The 14,187-nt window shown below is 41.8% G+C and overlaps 1 protein-coding gene across 5 annotated transcripts in view; it reads left to right on the top strand.

Moving 5' to 3' along the window:
• Nucleotides 1-1,606: 1,606 nt before the first annotated feature.
• The window catches only part of slc20a2 (solute carrier family 20 member 2), a 61,241-nt gene continuing 48,660 nt past the window's right edge, over nucleotides 1,607-14,187 (top strand). For 2 of the 5 annotated variants that reach the window (XM_019886813.1, XM_019886823.1), the window contains exon 1: nucleotides 1,607-1,904. The gene's annotated coding sequence lies outside the window, so the exon portion shown is untranslated. The remainder of the gene's footprint in view (nucleotides 1,905-14,187) is intronic. The other 3 variants (XR_002170230.1, XM_019886834.1, XM_019886779.1) reach the window with 2 other exon arrangements.

The following is a 14,187-nucleotide window of genomic DNA, read 5'->3' as shown; positions in this document are numbered from 1 at the left end:
TCTGTTTCGGTCCACTTGTTTTGGTCAAAGCCCCGGCACGTTGGACTAATTAGACGTCTCGCTAAATCCCGTGTGGAACTCGCCCACCCAACAGGCGTGGGTGAATACTCAACGAGTAATTTGTTCCACCCAACTTCTGAATGGAACAAAGTCATGTCTCAACAAGACACTGCCGTTATACAGTATAAAGGAAAGGGGGGGGTATTTTTCTAGAGTGCTCATCAGCCATTTTTATAGTTTGAGATTGGGAATGATGTATAAAAATCACTTTGTATTCAATCCCCTTACAAAAACAATACAGTCTTGTCTTCATCCATTTTCTAAACTGGTCATCCTTGTCTTATTCGATTGCGGTTGACCCGGACTGAACGCAAGACGACATCAGAAAGCACTGACCTGTGTTTCACCTATAAATGTGAATATTTGTTCCACAAAATTGTACAACGTATTCATTTATTCCTAACAGTCTAGGTAGGTTGAATATTGACTAAGAGAAAAGGTCTGTATGGCGAGGAGTAGCTAAATTAAACCTGGATTATGAACAGAAGAGTACTCACTGAATGTCCCTGTACATACACAGTTCAGATCATAGTTTGGGGTATATTTTTGGTATAATCTATACATATAGCCAACAGTTTTTATTCCTACAATTGTGAGCTGACAGGGGTGGTATAAAAAAGAAAGATCAAAGAAAGATTAAGTCGAGGAAGACCCTACTGAAGACCCAGCTACCAAATGTGAGACCAGCCATGTCATTGCACACTTGCACACAGTTAATTTACACAGTTAACTTGGCCGTGGTCACTCCCACAACGGCGCAAATGCCCAATCTAAATGAATGAAAATCTAAATCTATGAAAAAAACAAAAAGAAAAAAAAGACACCCATTTGCCAGGTGCATTAACGACCATGTAAATCACTTTACATGGTCGTTAATGCACAGTGACTGGCTGAAAAATGAATAAATGAGAGCTAATCCGTACCCTCAGATATTCAAACGTGTCATGTAATTAGTGCAACTCTGTCTTTAATTGCCCCTCTCGCATACAATTTAAATGTCATAAGTACATGTTGAAACTGTGTTGTCATCATGTTTCATGTTTAATTGCCAGCTAACCAAGCAGCCGCCCTCCCCTCTCACACACACACACACACACACACACACACACACACACACACACACACACACACACACACACACACACACACACACACACACACTGTTGTTGGCCGATTGGACTGGTTACGTAACACAAGAAGCCCCTGCGCACATGTCTGCTACTACAATGGCTGCACGGCACATTTAGCAGGATTAAACATCATCATTATGATCAGTATGATTGTCGACACACTGGGTGGCAATGTGTTTTGCAGCCTCTGCAGTGCTCGAACTTAAAAACGGTGATTTTTTTTTTTCCTCCAGCTAATCGGGTTCAACTCACCACTATGCATTAAATGTGCCTTTATATAAAGGTATAACAGTCATTTTGCTCGAAACTATCAGTCCCCTGTGCACTCGAGCAGAATGACCACTCACTCGCTCTCCACCTCTAACGCTCGGCCCCCATCTCCTCCTCCTCCTCCTCCATCCATCCCAAAGCTGTCAACGCGAGTGTGCTCGCCTGAACGCCCGGAGAAGAGTCGAAGCACAGAGCCAGGTGACAGAACGCGGCGTTGGCAACAAGGTGGCGTGAGAGAGGTTCCAAGTGAAGGGGGCAAACAGACATCACTCATCCGAGACAGGAGCGGAGCGAGGCGGGGGAGGCGACCGACCCGACAGGCCGACCGCTGGAATCCGTGACATTTTTCCACCGGAACCTCTCTAGGGGCAACATACGCACAGTGAGAAAGGGGAGACGCGGCGTAGTTTTCCTCAAGCTTCGAGGTGGTGTCTTGTTTGGTTGGTAAGTACCTTGTCCGAGCTTACCTTGAACCCGCCATTGTTGCCAAGGGGTGTGTTTCTTTTATTAGGAGCTAGCTTGTTGTGTGTCCGCGCTGCGTTCAAGGAGGAACGGGGCCCTGGGCCGAGTGTGTTGTATACGTGTATTACAAATCAGCCGCTGTGTCTCAAAGTCACGCAGCTTCTTCTACGCGCAATGACACATTCGTGTTGAATTTCGAGATGTTCTTTCTAGTGTGTGCCCGCATGTCCCTTCGCAAGGAAAACACGCCAGCGCTGGCACGTGCGGGACTTCCCAAACCCGAGTGTGAGCCCACGAAAGCACATATTTTGGACAAAAACGCCGGCTGCAGGGACTTGAACCGGCGGCCGGCGGAACTAACGAGGGAAAGTGGACGTTCTAAGCAAGGGCGAACGCTCGGCTGTTTTTTTGTGTGTGTGTGTTTTAGGTCGCCAGTTCGTTTGACTGTTTATCACGCGAGTTCATTTCACTCTGTTGGACCGCAAGAGGGTTCGGCGACGATGCAAGTCGATTTTCGCGCATGCGCAATGTGTACTATGGCATACCCGTATATTCGCGAATTCACATATTTGCGTTTTTTTCCAACGTGGAACAACTGCTGGCCTCAAAAATAGGGTCAAACGATGTTGAAAAATAATCAAATTGCCACTCTCTCACTCTTAATTGCGTTTTAATATGTGATAGGTTTTTTTGAGGTCCTCTTCCCATTTTAATTATTATTATTATTATTAACAAACACAAGTAATCAATTAACCAGTAATAAAATAAACAGTATATAACAATACAGAAATATTTTAGTCTTATGTGTTTGGCTAATGGGAAAAATAAAGGCAAGCGACCCATGGCTAATGGGAAAAATTAAGGCAAGCGACCCATGAACTACTATGAAAGACAGTTGTTAACTTATTTAACATTTTGATTTTCAGTCTTTGAAACGTTCACTGTGATGACTTTATCAAATTCTGCCAAACTAGTGTGGTGTAAACTTAATTGATCATATATATATATAATTTAATTCATTATAAATAAGATTACAACAAAAATGCAACCAATCAGTGTTTTTATCGCTTCATGAAACTATCACATGTAAACAGGACTACACTTGAGTGTACCTGTGCAGTTTCCGACATGCCTCTACATGTTCTTGTCATCAGGCAGGTCATTTGATTGATTGGTTGGTCAAAGCAAAACTTGTTACAACTAAATTCCAAAAAAGATCTGTAGCAATCACATATTAATACACTTTAGCATGTTTAATGAGTATGAGCTATTTTTATTTATTTATTTAATTTTAATTTCAAGATTGATTCTGAACTGGCAACCAGTTCATGGTGTACCCCACCTACTGCCTGGAGATGGCTGGGATAGGCTCCAACACGCCCTGCGACCCTTATGAGGATAAGCAGATCAGAAAATGGATGGATATTGATTCTGAACAGCTGCAGATGATGTACATGGCACTGTTGACATATTTATTTTTAATGGTTTTGTTTTAAGATTAGGTGAAAAAAATGTTGAATTGCTGTGGGAATTGGGATCATAGAGTAGTTTGTGGTAGTATTGCTGGTTTAAACTGTTAATGTAGACTATTATAAACATTTTACAGCGCATCATTTATTCTCAGTTTTTCGTTAATCGAGGCTGCGCTCGGAGTTTACTGTAATTTTGGGCTAACCTTTTTATTGGGGTGAGGTTTGGGTTACTTATTTTCTTTGGGCTCATGTAAGTGTGTTCCCTGTGTGTGTGTGTGTGTGTGTGTGTGTGTGTGTGTGTGTGTGTGTGTGTGTGTGTGTGTGTGTGTGTGTTTAATGGAGTCTGTGTTGTTGTGAGGAGCCAGACATTCATTATGTTCCTCCTACTAAAGAGGCAGCCAATCCCATTGTCAACATGATAGATTTTCCACCACACAAAAGGAGTGAGTATGCAGGAGGTCTAAAGAATAGCAGGAACACCCCGCAACACAACCTATCGAACAGCAGCATGAAAATCACAAAATGCATGAATATTACAGTCTATTTATAACAGTACTATTGTACTGTGTTGGATCCTTTTGAGACAAATGGTCAAACTTACTGTATCTAACTCCCCACTGGCTGAAACAAAATTGAACAATGCCAGTTACACCCTATGTTGGTCACCAGCCAGATGGCAGATTTAACATTTCAAGTATTCAAACTCATTTCCTTCTTGTTTATTTGAATAGTTTTAGTTATAGTCATAGTTGAATTATTTTGGAGATGGAGTGAAATCACATTACCGGTATTTGCCATATGCACACCAACAAAAAAAGTAATTCCGCAATAGCAGGGGGAGTGATGGTCAGCGTGGAGTTTGTGAGTTAATAATTAATCATCATCTAATGATAAGGGAGGAAGAAAAGTCACCAATGGGTTTTCCTGTTATTTGCACCCAAAGAAAAAGGTGTGTTTGGAAAGAATGAAATGTTTTAGGCCATGTGGGTACTTTTCCAAAACAGAAAGACATAGATTGTTGTTTCTTGTCAAGCTATATATGTTGTAAAGCAGTCATGAAAGCACATTCTGATAAGATTGTTGGATGAAAGACTTCCGTTTTTATAGGCACATATTATGATGCGTGTGTGCGTGCGTACACACACACACACACACACACACACACACACACACACACACACACACACACACACACACACACGGAGTGCGGTATGAATGAGTTTGATGTGATGAGGAACATGCCACGGCCCTGTCCCTTTCATTTCCTGCAAAACATCCACCTCCTCAACAGCAGTTAAGGAATAATGAATGTATTTATTTGCCTTTGCCCACACCCTTTCACTCTTGTTTGTTGAGCAGATCCTCTCTTTGTGCGCACAGGTGAAAGGTTTGGAGCCGGCGAGGTGCTTTCTAAGCCTGCATACGCTCATGCATGGATTTTTTATTTTATTTTTTTTTACTATTCCGGTAGAACACAAGTTGTTACTGCAGTCGTAAAGCCTTTATCACTTGCAGGCCATTTTAAAAAGAATGTGCTTTCAATGCATTACTATACAGAGTCAACCACTTGATATGTAAAAAAAAAAAAAAAAAAAAGCACAGAATCTTTAAATCACAATACACAGCAGTACAGTACCTGGTTAAGAACAATTATTTGCTGTCAAATGTAAAAATATGAATTATTTAATAAGTGATGTGGTGTCACTGGGATTTTGGATTCCTGTAGAACTTCACAGTCATATAAAAAAAAAGGGGGGTCAAATTATGAAGTGTGTGAGTTCAGGGGCATTCAAATAAAGAGATTCCCCTTCAAAATGTTGAATTACAAAATGGATATTTAACAATGAAAATCAACCTACAGTATAACCCTGCATAAAACTCACATTGTAAACACCTTGATTTGGTGACTTAAATGAGTTAAGAGATACGAGATACTTAAATTAGTATCCAATCACGTGATTGAAAAGTTACAGTTGATCAGTATCCGCTAAAAGGGCTGGATATTCTTGTTTTCATTAAGGTGTCTCAAATTGACAAAAATATCCTTGCCAAATGGAAAAGTAAGTTTTTATTTCATTTTTTATGACACAATGTAATGTCTCCATGAAAAAAAAAACTATAGCCGTGTTTTAAGAGTGACAGAGTAACAGAGCCAGATTCAGGCATGAATTTGAGCCTCTGTGTGGTGGGCGGGGTCTCCCTACAAGCATGACTCCCCAGGGTGAGCATAATGTTCAGACTCAGATAGAGAACAAACTGCACACAAGCTTGTTTGAATAAAAGAGGCGCAGAGTGAGATGAGGACACATTTTGCTTCCACGGCTGCCTGTTAGGTCATGCCAAAAAAAATACGACAAACTTAAAGCCTGGTGTCATATACAGTACAGTGTGGCTAAACAGCAACGCTAAAAAGTTCGCAGAGCAACCGGTTAGCATTTAAACAACTTCCCTTCGAATAAAAGTCCAACATACTGTTTTGGATTTTTTTTAAATTATTTATTTTTTTATGACAAGCAACTGGTTGCATTTGACAAGGCAATGAATCAATAGCCTATTGACACTATTTCTCACCAATCAACTGCATAGCTGCATTGACTCATCCATTGTACATTTAAAATGTATGTATGTAAATATAATAAGTACAGGAATCCTGCATACTATATTAAAGATAAATAAATAAATGTATACTTGGTAATGGTTTTGGTTTGAGGGAATAAATAAGAGAGAGAAAAAATAAAAGTTGCTCTGGACCAGTCAACTTTACATGCAACACCTTCCCTTATGAATCTAAAATAATCTATTTGGAATCCTGAATTTATAATTAGTGTGCTCAGAACCAGTTTTACAGGTAGGGCGAGTATAATTCCCGCAGGGTCTTAAAAACTCATAAAATAATTGATTTTATGAATTTGGAAATAATACCCGGTGGTTGACTGGTTAGCGCGTTGGTCTCACAGTGCAGAAGTGCAGGGTTCGATTCCGGCTTCAGGCTTCCTGTGTGGAGTTTGCATGTCCTCACCGTGCCTGGGCGGGCTTTCTCCGGGTACTCCGGTTTCCTCCCACATTCCAAAAACATGCATGGCAGGCTGATTGAACACTCTAAATTGTCCCTAAGTGTGAGTGTGAGCGCAGATGTTTGTTCGTCTCTGTATGCCCTGCGATTGGCTGGCAACCGGTTCAGGGTGTCCCTCGCCTCCTGCCGTAGGCAGCTTGGATAGGCTCCAGCATGCTCTGCGAACCTTGTGAGGAAAAGCAAATCAGAAAATGGATGGATGGAAACAATATCCTAAATGGGTCATAAATGTTATGTTCTATGTCCGGGCTGAAAGCTGCGGCCGAATTTCTCCATGTGACGACTGAAAAAAAAATGTCGGTTGTTCACCTGCAACCAGCTGAAGTCTCATTGACTCAAAAAACATATTTATTAAAAAATATTGAAACTTGGGTTAAACATTTCCTTGAGCATATGCACCGCTGGCTGGGGTCACATGAATGAGAAGCCGTCAACGAAGCTCCCTCTGTGGTCACCCGGCCTGACATTTTTGGTAGTTCATTGTTAGTGCTGTGAAAGTAGTCTTGACAAAAAACAAAAAAAAAAGCACTCGCATGTGGGGGTTGGGAGGGTCAAGTGCTGAGAGTACATTGTGAAACGTTTTCATGTTCAATGCAACACTGAGAATGCAGACTCAGACCAGTTTTCTTTCTCAGTACCCTGACACGTTGGAGGAACTTTCCGCCATGGCGCCACGTTGTCTGTTGACTTAAGAAAATACAGAATGCAATACTTGATTCCTAAAGTGACTCCGAACCTGATTTTACTGGTGAATGGTGAGCTATTCATGTGAAGTGAATGAAACTAACTAACTAACTAACAACAGACAACTATACGTTAAGCTGACACACGCATCACCCACAAGGTGAGACCCTGCCTTTTAACACACAATCAAAGTCAGAAATACTTCAGGGTAAAACATGAGCGTAGCAACACCAAGTGGACAAAAATAACTCCACTTGACCAAACAAACCGCACGAGACCAATTGCACCAGTTTGTTTCAGTCAAACCAAACCAGACATGTGTGAGCACAGTCTTGGACATTTCAACTTCTGCTCTTGACAACGGTTGTTTTTGTTGTTTATTGCTTGCTCTGACAAGCCTTGCTTTTCCTGTCAGACCTGTAGTTGTTTTTCTCTGATGGTGAAAGGGATACTTCCGGCTTGGCGTTTTTTTTTTTTTTTTTTTTTTTTTTTAAGGTGTGACAGTGTTTGTGATGGTCGAACTCACCCTGTGATCATTTTGTCGCTTTCTGACTTCTTTGCAGTGAATCTTACCTAGTAGAGTCAATATCATAATAAGGTGCCTTGGAGTCTGTCTTCCACATTTCACCCCCCCTCACCCCCGCAAAAAAATATGATTTTAAATTCATCTTCATTCAAGTTAGTCAATGTTAAGCCATTAGAAATGCCTTTTGGTCACCTTTTCAACATGATTGAGTTAGCATGCTAACAGTGTGGTGTTTAACACATCCTTTGTATTTTGAATGGCAAAGAGATTTTTATATTAATTGATATTTCATTATGACGGAGCGTTAAGCGTGTCAACATCAAGGTTGACGACACACATCAAATGATTTAAAGTCATCTTCATTCAAGTAAGTCCATGTTAAGCCGTTAGAAATGTCTTTTGGTCACCTTTTCAACATGACTGAGTTAGCATGCTAACAGTGTGGTGTTTAACACATCCCTTGTATTTTGAATTTGCAAAGAGATTTTTATATTAATTGATATTTCATTATGACGGAGTGTTAAGTGTGTCAACATCAAGGTTGACGACACACATCAAATGATTTAAAGTCATCTTCATTCAAGTAAGTCCATGTTAAGCCGTTAGAAATGCCTTTTGGTCACCTTTTCAACATGATTGAGTTAGCATGCTAACAGTGTGGTGTTTAACACATCCCTTGTATTTTGAATGGCAAAGAGATTTTTATATCAATTGATATTTCATTATGACGGAGTGTTAAGCTTGACAACATCAAGGTTGACGACACATCATATGATGACCGTTATGAAATCTAAGTGTAAATATTTATTCTGCAACCATTGACGAAATGCCGGTCGGAATGTGACTAAAAAACATCAGAGGGATTCTGAAAGGCGCTATCTCCACTTAGTGCCAGGGTAAACAAGCAGTTTAAAATGTACAATATGATTCTGAAAATCCAAATATACATGATCAAAATGACCTGTTTTAGCGAATATTTTTAGAGAATTTGCCTAATTTTTTCACAGTGACTGAATGCTTTTGATGGAGACACCTAAGGCACAGACATTTGCATTCACATTCAAGCAGCGCTGTTTTTTTTTTTTTTTTACTTCTAGATGGCAATGTCTTAGTATGATCTTATATGTTGGTGGTTTGGACCATTTGCTATGTGCCGTGCTTTTGTTGTCGTAGCGCGAGGCAAAAGATGGATGACCTTCCTCTTACGGACCGACACAGAACAGGAAAGTAAAGGAGATGTATGGGAAAAAAAAGGCAGTGGATTGAAAAAAAAGGCAGTGGATTTCTCTTCTGGTTTCCATGACAATGCTGCCGGATGCTGGCGGGCTTCTTGTTGCCCGTGTCTGGCAGTGTCACCGAACAGTCTGTCTCTCTGGTCATCCCGCATCGTCCTCGGAGCACAATCACGCTGTTATGTCGTTGCCTGTCATCGCGATGTCAGCATCGCATGACAGCGTAGGCAGGGAGGAAATCGTCATGCTTGTGTGTATGTTGATGTACTGTATGTCTGCGTATGCGTACGGCAGCATTCTTTTGTTCTGCTTGTCATTGCTCATTTAGATCTGATAACATTTCGCATCGCCCCTCGCAAAGGTCAGACAAAGAGACGACAGGAGGTTAAGGTTAAGTATAAGTTGAAGGAAATGGCAACAATCCTGTCAAAACAAATACCTTTTAAGATTTGTCAGTCAAACGTTAAGCTCCGTCCACTGACACTGTACGCGAGAATGTTTGATTTAAATCCAGCTTCTGAAAAACTCCTCTCCACGGATGTTTGGAAAAGTCATGGTTGGAAAAGTCAAGTTTTTAGACCATCTTGAGATGCTGGCGCATCATTAAAGGCGCGAGCTGTGAGCGGTGACAGAAAGAGGTGGAAAACAAATACTGAGAAAGTGCAGCTTTTTCCTCAGGGTCAGGGCATCATTAAAATTAATCACAACCATTTCAGCAAATCGGTTGTTTAAAAGTCCTTGTTCGGTTTTGCCACAGCCTAAAATTGGATCCAATGGGCTTTTAAGATCGTTAAATATTTGTGGTTTGCGCATGCTGTGGCTTCCAGGAAATCTTTGAACTGGCCCGTTCACAATCATTAACGCTGTTTGTGTTCTTACTACTGTTGTTGTCGCGTGATGCTTCCAATGTGTGTGTGCGTGTGTGTGTGTGTGTGTGTGTCTCTCTCTCTCTCTCTCTCTCTCTCTCTCTCTCTCTCTCTCTCTCTCTCTCTCTCTCTCTCTCTCTCTCTCTCTCCCCCCTGACAAATAACATAATAAATTAGGGTGGTCACTTAGGTAAATGTGTTGTCATGCTGGCGACGGTCGCCTTCCTGTTTGTGTTCCTTTATTGTTACTGTTTTCATCTTGACAGATAAAAACAGCTACTAGAAGGTAACTCAAGACATGACTGTAAAGGATAATGTTGTTTTTTGTTTTCCCTTGCTACATCTTTTCTTGTTGTGTGTCTTTGGCTCAAGTTCACCCTTTTGACTCGGTCCGAGAGAGCTGTGTTGCAGTGTTTGGTGTTAGCCTTCTGGGAGTTGCACTGTCCCCATCAAAGCACGCTCGCATAAAGCCTCTCTTGTTTTTCAGCCTCTGTGGTGTTAGCCATGCTAATGACAAGGCCCACTGCTGAACTGTGAGACAATCCAGTGAAGACGTTATTATTATTTTTTTTTCAATTCTTCCCTCAAGTATATTTTTTTGGGAGCGCCCAGGGCTTGGTTGACTCAGATGAGTCATGATTTCACCGCTCGGGCCCCCGGGTGATTTTGAGTGAGGAGTGTTCTCGAAAACACCGAGCGGAAAATTGGAAACATTATTCTTGGTGTTGTCATCGAAAATAACGTAGTATTTATTTATACTTCTTTGTAGTATTTGCCTTAACAAATCTACATCCCTGAAAAAAATAAAATAAAAGCTATTTGACACTAGTTAGTTGACTTTATTGGCAAGTCTTAATGATCGCGTTGGCACCTGAAAGACAGACCTTCACTGCTCTCACTCTAGGTGCAGTTTCTCAGATGTCCTGTTGGCGGCGGTAGCCTGTTGTCCGCCTGTTGCTGACTGAAAAACAAACAAGAACGAGTCCAAATTTCCGCCATCCATGGTTCCCGATCAAAACTCAGAACGTGGGAGAAATTAATTCGCACTGTGGGCCAGTTTTACATTGGGTGCTTATCAATTTGTATTCTTTTCATTGACGCTTAACTGGGCCTCTGCGATCAGTCTTGAATCAATAACTCAGGTTTGTGTTCTGCATTTTTAACTTGCCGCTCTTGCGTGACACAAACGTGCTGTTGTGGTGTGCTATGTTGCCTGCCCCCTATGGTTCATAATGTCACATCGGTACTTGTACAGCACCGAATTTGACTGTAGGGCCAGGGCAGGGCTCCATGTAAGGATGAGCAGCTGGCTCGCAGGTCAGCGTTCATGTCACGCTGCTATTTCCAGCCAAATCATTCCTGCCGCAACGACGAACGCAAGCGACAGACATGCGACACCTCGGGCAATGGCGGGGATGGAAGGTGGGGCAGTTTGTCTGGTGAAATTCAGCAACAGGCAACCTTGGAGGCTCCGGATTAGCGTGGTAGACCAACGGCACGCCGGTCAATTTATTACGCATGGCTCAAGATAAGGAAGGAATGAAGATATGCGGTATGCACTGAAGAGTAAAGTTGAATTTTAACGTCAGCCCAACAAACAAATCCGAGTTTGTCATGCTAACTGGCAGCAGAGTTCACTTTAGTCCTCCCCTGATTTAAACTGTCCACACGTCCTCATATCACATAACGCGCATGTTACACAATATCTGTGGCAAATGGAGTCACTGCCTTATTATGTTCCGACATGATCTGTTCTTAATCATGTCTCTTTCTTAAACTCCGGGACCCCATAAAGGTATGCAGAAGGTGATTGAAACACCTAAACCGAAAAACAATCGCGCAGCAGATGCCTCCAAGCAGAACCCATATATTTGTGTTTTGTTCCGCAACTCCGCAAGAACTCACGTAAGACTTTATAGTGTCATAAAGATATGAACAAATTAAAGGAAGAGGCCGTTTTACAATGTACAAGGGACAATAAAACACAGGTAGCATATTCTCCTTATCTGTTGGTCAGATGCTATCTGTCTGTCTGTCTTGTGTTATTCCCAGTGATTCTTCTTTGGGTTAATATTGTCAATCGAAAATACAGTCAGAAAAGCGCCCACCTTCCAAGTAAACGTTTTCGTCCGCTTACTTGTACCACGCCGAGAACGCCATTGTGATCATATACCAGCATTGCAATCATGTGATTAAGCTCTTATAGCTGAGTCTATTAATGGCCAATTCTCTATTCCGAAAGCATTAATAAGGATATTCATACTGAACTAACTGTATGATTAATAAATAGACTGTTACATGTTTCCTTATGCTTGCCCTCATCCATTAGCGCCGTTAATTTACATAATTTGACCTTTTTAGATTGATGATACTCCAAACATAGATATGGTCATCAATTTGGAACGCAGCCTGGAAAATACAACCACCGCCAAAATCTTTGTGTTGTGTAAGACCACGATGGGTAACAGAGAGCATGCAAGAGCAAACGGCTTTTCTTCAAATGTGACGCCGCTATTCTCGAGCAAATTTAGCCCGGTGAAATGAGAGAGCAGGATTGAATGTCATGCAAGTTCACCAGGATACAACCCCCCCCAATGCTGAACACCTGATGACATCTTCATAATGTTTCACGCGTTATTATTATAGTGCCAGCGCTGTACGGGAAAAGGACCAGAACTGCTAATGCTGCGGAGGCTTCTGCTTTAAGCCTGTCAACATAATGTTTACACATTAGCACCAAATGAAATTAAATACTGTTTTCCTGTCAGTGTGCGGATGTGTCGAGATGGGAACAACCGAGGATTTGTTTGCTTTGCTGTTTGTTTGGTTTCCTGTGAGGATTATGGGGTGCATTCCTTGGAGGATTCTTGTGCGATTGTGCCGCACTGATAGTGTCGAGATGAAGGACTGCAATTGTTGAGTTTCACGAGCAACTTCCTGGCCACAGATTTTTATTTTGCAACAAGGGAGCGAGAAAGTCCATTTGAAATCACATACATCGATGGCGACATTTTGAAGAGCCTTGTGTTTCATAATGAGTGAGTAGAAATGTCTACCGGCTGCCGCAAGTTTCATAATGACCTGATCCAGATTGATCAACAGATCTGAATACATTCAGGTTTGAATATGTCCTGTTGTAAACTGAAGGATTTTAACTATCTATTCATCCATTTTCAGATCCGCTTTATCCTTACAAGGGTCGCGGGGGGTGCTGGAGCCTATCCCAGCCGTCTTCGGGCAGTAGGCCGGGGACACCCTGAACAGGTTGCCAGCCAATCGCAGAACACACAGAGACGAACCAACATCTGCGCTCACACTCACACCTAGGGACAATTGAGAGTGTTCAGTCAGCCTGCCATGCATGTTTTTGGAATGTGGGAGGAAACCGGAGTACCCGGAGAAAACCCACGCAGGCACGGGGCGAATATGCAAATTCCACACAGGAAGGCCGGAGCAGGGATCGAAACCACGACCTCTGCACTGTGAGGTCAACGCGCTAACCACTGGACCACCGAGCCGCCCGGATCTTAACTAGAAGAACTGATTTGATTTTATGATCTGCACCCTTCTGTCATTTTAACGCCGGTCTGTGTCTTTGGTCTATGCAGCAGACACATGTGGGCTGAAGTGAATATTAGTGCAGACCGCTCACTTGGCCCAAGACAATCCCATTAAACCAGATGGTTCAAGAACAAATGGACTTTGGTCTGATATATTTCATTTCAGCTCATTTTACAGTGGATATAAAAAGTCTACACACCACTGATGCAACACAAAGTTTTTTTTTTTTTGCTTGTATGAAAAATGGGTTGATGTTAAATCGTTTCATCACAATCTGAACTACAAACCTGCGCAACTCAATTTTACAAATGTAATCTTTTGGAGAAGAGAATGGAAAAATAAATGCGGTTCCACGAGTGTGAACACCGTCTTACTCGAGAAAAGATGACATCTTTTGTTTCAACGGAGTTGGATAAATTACAGCATAGGTCGCTTTAATGGTGGAAAAAAGTTTTGAGATGATTTATCTTGGTCTCGACTTTTTTTCGATCACAAAAACTTTAGAACACGTGTGTGTGCGCAGACTTTTTATATCCTCTATAAATGCTACTTGCCCCTTTTATGAATTGAAACAGATGGTATCCGATAATAGCTATGCCAAAGTGAACCATCAAAATGCATTCAATGTGCGTGCACACATCCTAAATTGCTCCCTTCAAGGACCCCTTCACACAACCCGCAGTTGCGAAATTCCTCTCTTTATTGCGACCACCGACACCCGTTCCATTTGGCGAATGCTCGCCGCACGTTTCTGAGCATTACACTTAGTTTTTACCTTAAAATAACAGTGTGCCGCTAATCCGCTGACTCACTGACTGGGCGGACCTAATCCGACCGGCCTCGTGGCTAAA

This window comes from Hippocampus comes, unplaced genomic scaffold (assembly GCF_001891065.2).
Source record: "Hippocampus comes isolate QL1 unplaced genomic scaffold, H_comes_QL1_v1.1 scaffold155, whole genome shotgun sequence".
NCBI classification, from domain to species: Eukaryota; Metazoa; Chordata; class Actinopteri; order Syngnathiformes; family Syngnathidae; genus Hippocampus; species Hippocampus comes.
Note: the sequence above shows the minus strand (reverse complement) of the source record. Positions and strands in the feature narration are given on the sequence as shown.